Source organism: Euphorbia lathyris, chromosome 6 (genome assembly GCF_963576675.1).
Source record: "Euphorbia lathyris chromosome 6, ddEupLath1.1, whole genome shotgun sequence".
NCBI classification, from domain to species: domain Eukaryota; kingdom Viridiplantae; phylum Streptophyta; class Magnoliopsida; order Malpighiales; family Euphorbiaceae; genus Euphorbia; species Euphorbia lathyris.
In genome coordinates, this window is record NC_088915.1 from 73830091 (window position 1) to 73840238 (window position 10148).

Genomic DNA, 10148 nt, shown 5'->3' on the forward strand with positions numbered 1-10148 from the left:
GAAATGTAGATGACAAGATTCATAACATATGTTTGCATCATTTTAGACGTTAGCGATAAAATTGCATCAGTTTAATGAAGTGGGGGAGGCAAATGCCACCTTTGACCCCAACGTACAATTTTGTGCAATATTAAAGCTTTTTAAGTATATGCATACTATTGTGTCGCATTTTAGAAATAAAACACCTATTTTTGCTGTGCCTTTAACATGCTACATTGTTTAATCATCGCATACACAAACAGGGCGTTTGGTATTCTATTGGGATGGGATACAGATAAAGGTTGGGATAGACAAAGATAAATGGTTGGGATACGGATAAAAATATGATAGTCGAGAATTATTATTCAATGTTTGGTATATGGGAATAAAATAATATATTTTACTATTTTAACCTTATCTAAACTATATAACATTAGTTTGAGGGATAAGATGGACTTTTCCATCCTATTAAAATCGCAGGAGCTTATCCCACCTCTTTATACTACCCCGGGTATAGGATTTGCAGGATAAGAAACTTATCACTCATCTGTCTCACTCTTCTATCTCCCAAACAAACACGGGATAGCTTGTCTCGTGTTTTTTTATCCCTATCCCACCTCCTATATCCATTCTAACAAACATTCCGAAAGAGTATAAATAAAATAAATACACAAATCACATGGGGTCCAAAAAGAAAATAAAATTAGTATTTAGAAAATTAAAAATAATTAAGACAAGTATATAATAAATGTTGATGTAAAATGGGTCAATGACTAAATTGAAAAGTTTATTTAAGGACTAAACTAAAAGAAATAAAAAGTTCAAAATCAGGAACTTTTTTTTAAATGAATAAAATATAAGAGGGTTGTCTAGGGACTAAATGAAGAAAATAAGAAGTTCGTCCATGGAATAAAATGAACATAATAAAAAGTTGCAAAAATGGATACAAATGAATGCAATAAAATGATTATAAACCAATGGCACCGTTACACTGTTCCTATTATAGGGTTCATCCTCTAATCTGAACCCTCATTCCAAAAATGTATTCTTATTAGTCAATAATGTCAACTGGTGATATTATCAATGAATTTAGGGTGTCATTTAAAATGCTTTCAGACAATCTCAATGTTACTATCAAAATAATATATATAGGAAATGAAGTATAAAAAGAATATGAAATAGACTTTGATGAAAAAAGACTGTAGATGATATGTCGTGGTTGGTGGTAGAGATCCACGAACAAGAAAAAGGGAAGAAAAAACACCCAACTAGAGTTAAAATTAACATTTCTATGTGAAATATGGACCTAATTTAATTAACCAGACCCTAATTAATTCTGAAATTAACTTAAGAACAAAGAACACCTAATTAAATATGAAAATGCTAGAAAACCATTGCTAAAACTAGTTTTTTTTTTTTTATCAATGAAATTGATTGACCTAATCACAATTCATTAACTCTCTTTATAGGGTTTATTAGAGAGAATAAGTCTGATTTGGGATGCTGAAACTTGTCGCTACTTCTGAGTGTTAGAGAAAGCCATATGAGATAGCAGACTTCCTTTAGAAGATTTTTAATTTGTTGCTACATCATAGAATTAAGAGATTATTGTGTTCTGAGGAATGCATATTTTCTTTACTAATGTCATCTCATCAACATCAACTCCTTGTAGCGTTTCTCCATTCAGTGTCTATTTTCGTTTGTAGGATATTTTATGAAGATTATGTTTTAGAAATAATGTATCATGTTCCCATGTCCATTTCGGTTCCATATCCATGCAACATAGACACCAACTAATTCATGCACTGCAGCTTTTCTAATTGATCACAATTGAAATAAACAACTCAATATAACAAAAAGTGAAAAGTGCATGAACAATTACAAATATCTATAGAGTACAACTAAAAATAAACTAGCTCTACAGAGGAAGACTTTTGTTGAGTTACAGCCAAACCCAACAAAAGTTGAGTTTCGCCCGCAACATTCTGCAATCATGGCTATAGAAATGAAAGTAAACAAAGAAGCATGGACATATTACCCTTCCACTCAACAGCAAGAACTCTGAAGCTCATATAAGACAGTCTCTGATGAAGTCTCATTTTGTCCTCAGTCTGAGAAAGGAGTTTCCAACAAGAGATTGCCACCTCCGCCCAAATCGAATCATCGTACAATGGGAGATTCACATTCAAATTCGCCCAGAGCTCTTCCATTCCCGATTAATTATCCTCCTTTCCCCCAAATTTCTTCTCCGTTTTTTGCCGGGATAAATGGATCGGAGATATAACTCGAATTCGAATCAGTCTCTGTTATAAATGGGGATGGACCTGAATTAAGCGGGACTTGAATTTGATTTTACAATTGGGTAACTTTGGTGTTATGAGAAGAAGCCGGAAACCAATTAAGATCGGGAAGATTGAGTTTAGCTTCAGGACCATAGAGTTTCCTTGCAGCAGAATCATAAGCCATAGCAGCTTCGAGAGTACCTAATCATTTACTAGCACCACGATTAGGTAATTTCAGCAACCCATTTGCCCCAAGTTCTCTGACGAATGATAAGTGCAGAGTGCATTCTCAGAGCCGCCTTTGCCTCTCATACACCCTTTTCTCGAACTAGCTTGTGCTGGGTTTTTTCTCCCCAACAGTACCCATCCTTGATATTGACATCCAATGAGCAGAGACGCCTATACAACTGCGAAAAAAAGAAGATAACTTATAAGCAACTTATTCCTTTGGTTACAAATGAGCAGTCCCATGGAAAATCATGTAAAATCACATTAGAATGTAATTAAAACTAACATTTTAGCAATTTATCTCTACGAAAATGAAAATTACTTCGTAATGATAATAACATATCAACAAATCTCTCGCAAATATAAGATTCAACGAACACCCTATCTTTTCAGTGATGTTATTTGGTCATGATACAGACCAGAACAATTTATCACCTACCAAAATCACATATTAACATCAAAGTTACCCTAGTGGGTATCAACATAACTCAAAGTCTATAAGCGACTCCAGATATCATCAATTTAATTTGAGAAGACACATATTAGTGATTAGTGCAATAGAACACTCCAATGAAGTTAATGTAAGTCGAACTAAACAAGTATTTTTGGGCAGAGTAATTTACGAGAGGCTTCCAGTTGTTCTTCAACCGCCTTGCCATGCACACTGCAAAAGTACGAAAGAAATAAATGATTTTGAGGGTCAATAATAATGCAACTTGTGAACAAAAACTGATCTGTTCATCAGTAGAACAATTTTATTTTCATTCGGATTGAGTAAGGCATTTGCTCATACAAAGTTTAACATAAATCATATCATAATGAACATTAACTTTCTGTTATTTCCATTGACACCAAATTGAGGTGAGAGTTTGGAGGTTAAACGAAGTAAAAATTTAAATTTGATTAACATTCCTTTAATCTACAAAAACAACTCCCAAACAAGGTTAATTTGATATTTTACATTCCATTACTCTCATTTATCTTTTATTAACAAACAAGGGCTAAAAGTATTCAGTCGACCAAATTTTGAATAGATAAAAAACATTACAGAAAAGGGAATTTAGAAAACAATGCGCCTGCTTTCTTGTAAATAAGCAATAGCAGGGGGCAGGGCCAACTTACCTGCAGTCTCAATTTGCCTGAGGTCTGAGAACGAAATTTTCGCCGGCCACATTCTGCAATCATTGCTAGAATATCCTTTTTTTTCATCTGACTTATGAGTTCTCCGAAGATTGGTTGAAACACTCATATGTGGACATGAATTTTTTTAGGTTTTCTTGACCTGCAAAGAAAAATTTAACTAACTTAAAGTCATTGTATGAATCAGATTATACATATGAAAGTCCTTAGATCTATTCAGATTTCCCCCTAATCTCAAATTAAACAATCAAAACTAGATTCAGATTTCTTTTTCACAGAAGAAAAGATCAAAGAATCTCATTACCAATCAGTGATAAAGGAGGTAGGGGTGCAGAGACAGCAGGAGGTTTGCCTAGAAGCAGCTCAGTCTGGACTGGCTGGCTAGCAAGATGAAGATGCCAATAGGTCAAGCAACTCTATCAGTGGACGGTACCTTTGGGGATGTTCTTTTTTTTGGTAGACAAAAGAAAGAAAACAACAAAGCACAACTTAACCTGGGATCAGCCTAGGAAAGCTGACCCCGACCCTATCTTCAAGAAGAAGAGAAGAAAGAAAAGAAGGAGGACTAGAAAGACTGGTAACTCCCAGCATCCCCTCATGTCCAGCAGCAGCCAGGGGATCAGCAATTCGGTTTTGCTCTCTGTAGATATGTCTGAAATAAACAGACTCAAAGACGGAAACAAGCCTCCTAATGGCTTTAATGAGGTTTTGGCTATTCAGACAAATAGCATGATTATCGGAGATCATATCAATGGCCTCCTTATTGTCAGACTCCACAGAGAGCCTCTTGACACCCAGACTCCTTGCAAGCTTGATACCAGAGAGGATACCCCACAGCTCAGCTGAAAAAGACGAGCCCATACCCAGGTTATGAGTGAAACCAGACAACCAGGCTCCCCCTCCATCCCTCAAAACCCCTCCAGCCGCGATTCTCCCACTAATGAGACAAGAACCATCCGTATTAAGCTTCACCACCCCATCCTTAAGCCTAACCCAACCGACAAGATGAACCTCTTTCTTCTGAGTAGCTCTGGCCAGGGAATCCCCTTTAAAACTATCAATAACAGAAAGGAGCTTTTTCGAGAAAAACTCAGATAAGTTATGATTAAGAACCCCATGCTTGTGCTTTCTTGTATTCTAAAATTTTGGCTGTATGTAAATAGGAAATAGCAGGGGGCAGCACCAACTTACATGCAGTTTCAACTCGTCTGAGGTCTGAGAAGGAAATTTTCGCTGGCCACATTCTGCAATCGTTACTATAATATCCTTTTTTTCATCTGATTTAGTATGAGTTCTTGGAAGATTGGTTGAAGCACTCATATCTGGATATGAATTTTCTTAGGGTTTCTTGACCATCCTTTAACCTACAAAGGAAAATTTAACTTCCTTAAAATCATCAGATGAATCAGATTATACATATAAAATTCCTTAGATCTATTCAGATTTCTCCCTAATCACAAATTAAACAATCAAAGATAGATTCAGATTTCTTTTTCACATAAGAAAAGATCAAAGACTCTCATTACCACTCAGTTATAACGGAGGTAGTGGTGCAGAAATGGACATGAGGTTTGGCTAGAAGCAGCTCAGTATGGATTGGCTCGCTAGCAAGATGAAGATGCCAAGAGGTCAAGCAACTCTATCAGTGGACGGTGCCCTTGGGGATGTTCTGATTTGAAATCTTTATGACTTTTCTGAGCTTGTTATTCCGGTACACACAGCCAAATTCTTTTCTTGCCGAGGACTAGCGCTTATACGATGAAGACCGACATACAGGTGAAAGAAATGAAATTACACTAAGCTGAAGAAGAAGGAAAGGAGACAGTGAGCGTTAACCCTAAAAGCCAAGTATAAGCTTGTTTATATATAAATATAAAATACAACAATACCCTTAATCTTAAAAAGACTAAAACACCCTTTAACATTTATGTAACCTCCTCCAACATGAGTAGAGACCGTGAGGACACCAAGTTTGTTAATTATTGGCCTTTTTGTTAATTATTGGCATTTTGATTTGTAGTAGAAATATATAAGGTACAAAATTTCAATCAACCTTAATGTGTTTCATTTTCTCGTGAAAAGTTTCACGTCCAGACATGCAAGTTGCGAGACGAGATCTCTTTGTTTCGAATCAACACCCATCATATTTTCTAGTGCATGTGTGGGCATGACTGGACGTTCTATTTGCTTGAATTGAAGGAGTATGATATTTAATTAAGAATATTTTAAATATATCATCAACTCAAATAATAGTTTCATGTTAATTTGTGTTGTTTTGATTAATTTTATTAATTCGAGACAACATCTCGAGCTGATTTATTTTAGATTTGGAATTACGTATATAGCATACATGTAATAGCATTTGCCGAATTAAAATCCAAAAATAAAATATGAATTTTAATAAAGAGTATTTCAAATATATTATGAACACCTTCCAGCGCTCTGCATCATCTGTTCTGCTATCGGACATTCAGTCGTGCAGTGTCGTCATAATTTTATTAAAGCTACGGGTAAGGATAAAACCCACAGAAACCCCAATGGGATAGCAGACCGAACACTTCTCATAGAAGCGGCTCGGTCAACAACAACAAAAGGAAGCTTGCCCCTTGACTTCCAATTTACAAATGGCCCTGCACAAATCAGAACTTACTTCTTCCGTGGATAACTTCCCTGAAACTAGCACACAAAGAGCTCCAAAATGGGGTGATTCTGAAGATGATTACCCTCATCAGGCTAGAGATTTCACGATTCCACTAACGGATCTGTCCAGACCTCTTAATTCTTTCACATCTGATAGGGATGAATAGCTACTGGTTGCGTCAAGCCAACAGCTGAAGTGTTGTTACAGATAACCAATTCTGAGGAGGATTGGAATACGGTCAGGAAAAAAACAAAAAGGTCATCTTTCTCGCCCAAAATTTTAAGCCGCTCCAAGAGAAGGAGTCGTCCTCCGTCTAGATACCAATGATCGCACTTTTTTGAAACTGCAGGGGTATTGCAAACCCGAGAACACATTGAGCGCTAAGATTGCTCTATCAGAAGCACCGTCTGGACCTCTTTTGTTTGTCTGAACGTACGGTCAGGTTAGACAGAATTCCAGGTAATTTTTGGAACTCCTTGGGTCTCTCATTTATTACTAGTAATACCTACAACTCTATATGGCGTTTTGCATCTTCTGGCTTTTCTAGTGTTGTTTCTCTTCTTGCCTGTTCTGAGCAGCATATCTCTATCTATCTGAATTCAGCTGGGATCATGTTTACAGTTTCCTTTGTCTATGGGAAGACTACTGTGAATGGTAGAAGGAAACTTTGAGATAGTCTTCTGCGCCTCCCAAATGCGAGGTGGTTGGTTTTAGGTGATTTCAATATGGGCGCTCATGAAAAGACTGGTTCCAGAGCCTCTGCTGATGCGTGCACTGACTTTCGCAACTTCATTAATCATGGGAATCTTCTGGATGTCGACACCTCAGGGCATTTTTTCACTTGGTCCAACGGTCGATCGAGCACTAATTAATGAGGCTTTTCTGGATTATTGGGATAACATTGCTTGCTCCGCTCTTCCTAGACACAGGTCGGATCACTCTCCTATTCTGGTTAATTGTAACATGGGGACATATAGACCTTCATGGTTCAGATTTCTTGCCATGTGGACTACTCATACCTCTCTCAAATCGGTAATCTCTGATCACCGGCCCTCTTCCCACATCTCTTTACCGCCGGCTCAACTGCTTTGTCATAAATTAAAAACTCTAAGACATGTCCTTAGAGAGTGGAACAAAAACGTCTTCGGTAGGGTTGAAACCAATATCAGTTCTGTTGAAACACCTTTCCACATAATTTTGATTTGACAAAATTGTTTAAGTATAATTGAAATACATATTCTAAAACACACTAAGTTTAAATGCTTTGATTTATTCTACTAATGTGTTTGTTCAATGTTGAGTTAAAATTGTTTATAAGACACAAGAATTAAAAGGCCCAAGCCCAATACGGAAGTCAAGGCCCAAGTCAAACAACTCAGTACAACTCGGCCCGCGTTTGTCAAGACGTTGCCGTTTTGAACAAAACGCAACTCAGCAAAAGAAGGATCTAGAAGACCTTCGGGAACAACTTCAAGATGAAGCTGCTGAGTAGATTCGACAAACATACAAGACAACAGCTGGCCAAGGAAAACTTCCAGACAAAGTATTTCCCCTTCGGGTAAAGTTCAGACGACACAGTATGTTGTCCAGTTGACTTTACCATAAAAGGAGAGACAGTCTGCTGAGCTGACCGAGGACAGAAGATACACAATTCTGATTGGCCGAGAGCTCTGAGCAAGTCAGGATGACAACGACAGGTAGTTGTTTCCCTCCAATGGTTATTTCGAAATTCGAAATGGCCGATGCCCAGACATCTCTATAAATAGTGCCATCAGAAGCTTCACTCAACACAGAACTTGATCAAGCCATTACGCTGACCAAATTTCTACACAAGTTCTGCAAGCAAAGAAGCAAAGCAAATCTTACACTACAATTCATACATCTGTGTAAAAGTCTAGAGTGATTGTTTCAATTGTCTAAAGTTTCTTAACAAATCTTTGTATAGGACAAAACACTTATCATTTCTAGAGATAGAAAGGAGAGGCTGAGTACTCGGTTATAGTACTCAGCGAGAGATTAGGACTGAGTAGAGGTATAGAGGAAGGTACTCTTGTTATACTCAGTTGCTAAGATTGTAAAAGGTTTGAGGCTCTACCTTTAAAGAGCTCAGTAGAGGATTCAAAATCTCGGAACGTGTTCCGGGGATAGGACGTAGGCTTAGAAGAAGCCAAACCTGGATAAATCTGCTGAGTAAAGTATTTCTTACCTTTAACTCCTTATTTATATTGCTTGCTTAAAATAACCAAAAACTGACCAAGTAAAGAGGTCAAGTTTGAGTTGTGCGCGTTAAACGTCTGAGCTCAGGAATAGACTCTAAGTGCTATCTCCTGACTCAAGCTAAGAAACTGACCTAGTCACCAGTTGACTAAGCCAGTATCTTGCTGTTTACTCAGCGCCGCTGTTAAAACCTTTTTCCTTAGAAAAAGAAGTCTGCCCTAATTGCAAAAAAGTTTAAATAGTTCCTAACCCCCCCTTGGAACTATACTTGCAACCTTACAAGGGACCAACAAGTGGTATCAGAGCTTAAAAGCTCACTGTAAAAGGTCTAACAACCTTGAGTTGATCCCTACCATGGGCGAAAACAGCACTCGATTTCTCCTTGGAAACCAAACAACTCAGATACTGCCTGAGGGGCTGTCCATTACTAGGCCTCCCCTATTCTTCGGGTCAAACTATACCTTCTGGAAGAATAGGATGAAAAATTTCATTCAGGCTACAAACATGAGTGCCTGGCTATCTATAGTCCAAGGCCCGTTTGTACCTGTCGAAGTTGTGGCTGGCCAAACAGTTGTAAAAGCTGAGGCCAAATGGATAGAGGATGATCTTAAGAAGCTCCAAAACCATGCTTCGGCTATCAATATGCTTCACTGTGCGCTCGATGCTGCAGAATATAATAAAATCTCAAGTTGTGAGTCGTCAGAAGAGATCTGGAGAAAGCTGGAAGTCACCTACGAGGGAACAAATAAAGTAAAGGAGTCCAAGGTGAATCAGCAGATGAGACTGTACGAGCTATTCGAGATGAACAATGATGAGGGCATTTCAGACATGAATGCAAGGTTTACCAACATCATTAATGAGCTCAAGAGACTTGGGAAAATCTTCACTGAGGAAGAACAAGTCAAAAAGATACTCAGGAGTCTTCCTAAAGATTGGCAAGCAAAGAAGACAGCAGTTGAGGAAGCTCAGGATTTAACCACCTACAAATATGACGAACTCATCGGTTCATTGCTGACCCATGAGATATCTATGAAGAACTTCGAGGTGAAGGAAAAATCTGAAGACAAGAAGTAGAAATCCCTTGTCATGAAAGCTGGCTCCACTGACAGGAGCTCAACTGATGATGAGGAGATGGCTATGTTCACAAGGAAGATGAAAAGGCTATTCAGGAAAAATGACAAATACTCTAAGAAGCCTTATAGAAATTTTGATAAGTATAAAGCTGACTCAAGCGACATCAAATACAAAAAGGACAGCTCAAAGCCCATTACATGCTTTGAGTGCCATCAAACCGGCCATATTAAGTCAAGCTGCCCAACACTGAGGAAAGACAAGAAGAGCGGGAAGAAGGCAATGGTGGCTACTTGGAGCGACAGTGATGAGTCTTCATCTACAGAAACTGAGGCCACCGAGTCAGCGAAAATATGCTTCATGGCTGACGAACTTGCTGAGCCATGCATCTTTGAGCATGCTGACCTATCCGTCGCATCGGATGACGAGGAGCAATCAAATGAGGTAATTTCTCTTCCCCAGCTCAGAAACGATATGGTTAATGCCCTGAGTGATCTCTACACACTTGTCAAGAAGTGTAATAAGAAAGTTAGAGCACTCAGCAGGCGCTGTGACGAAGTGGAAGAGGTCAAACTGAGTGACCTCAGATT

General features: G+C 38.1%; 1 pseudogene; it reads right to left on the reverse strand.

The window, feature by feature from the left end:
• Positions 1–1976: 1976 nt before the first annotated feature.
• On the reverse strand, positions 1977–2643 carry LOC136233756 (dehydration-responsive element-binding protein 2D-like; annotated as a pseudogene).
• Between the last annotated feature and the right edge of the window lie 7505 nt (positions 2644–10148).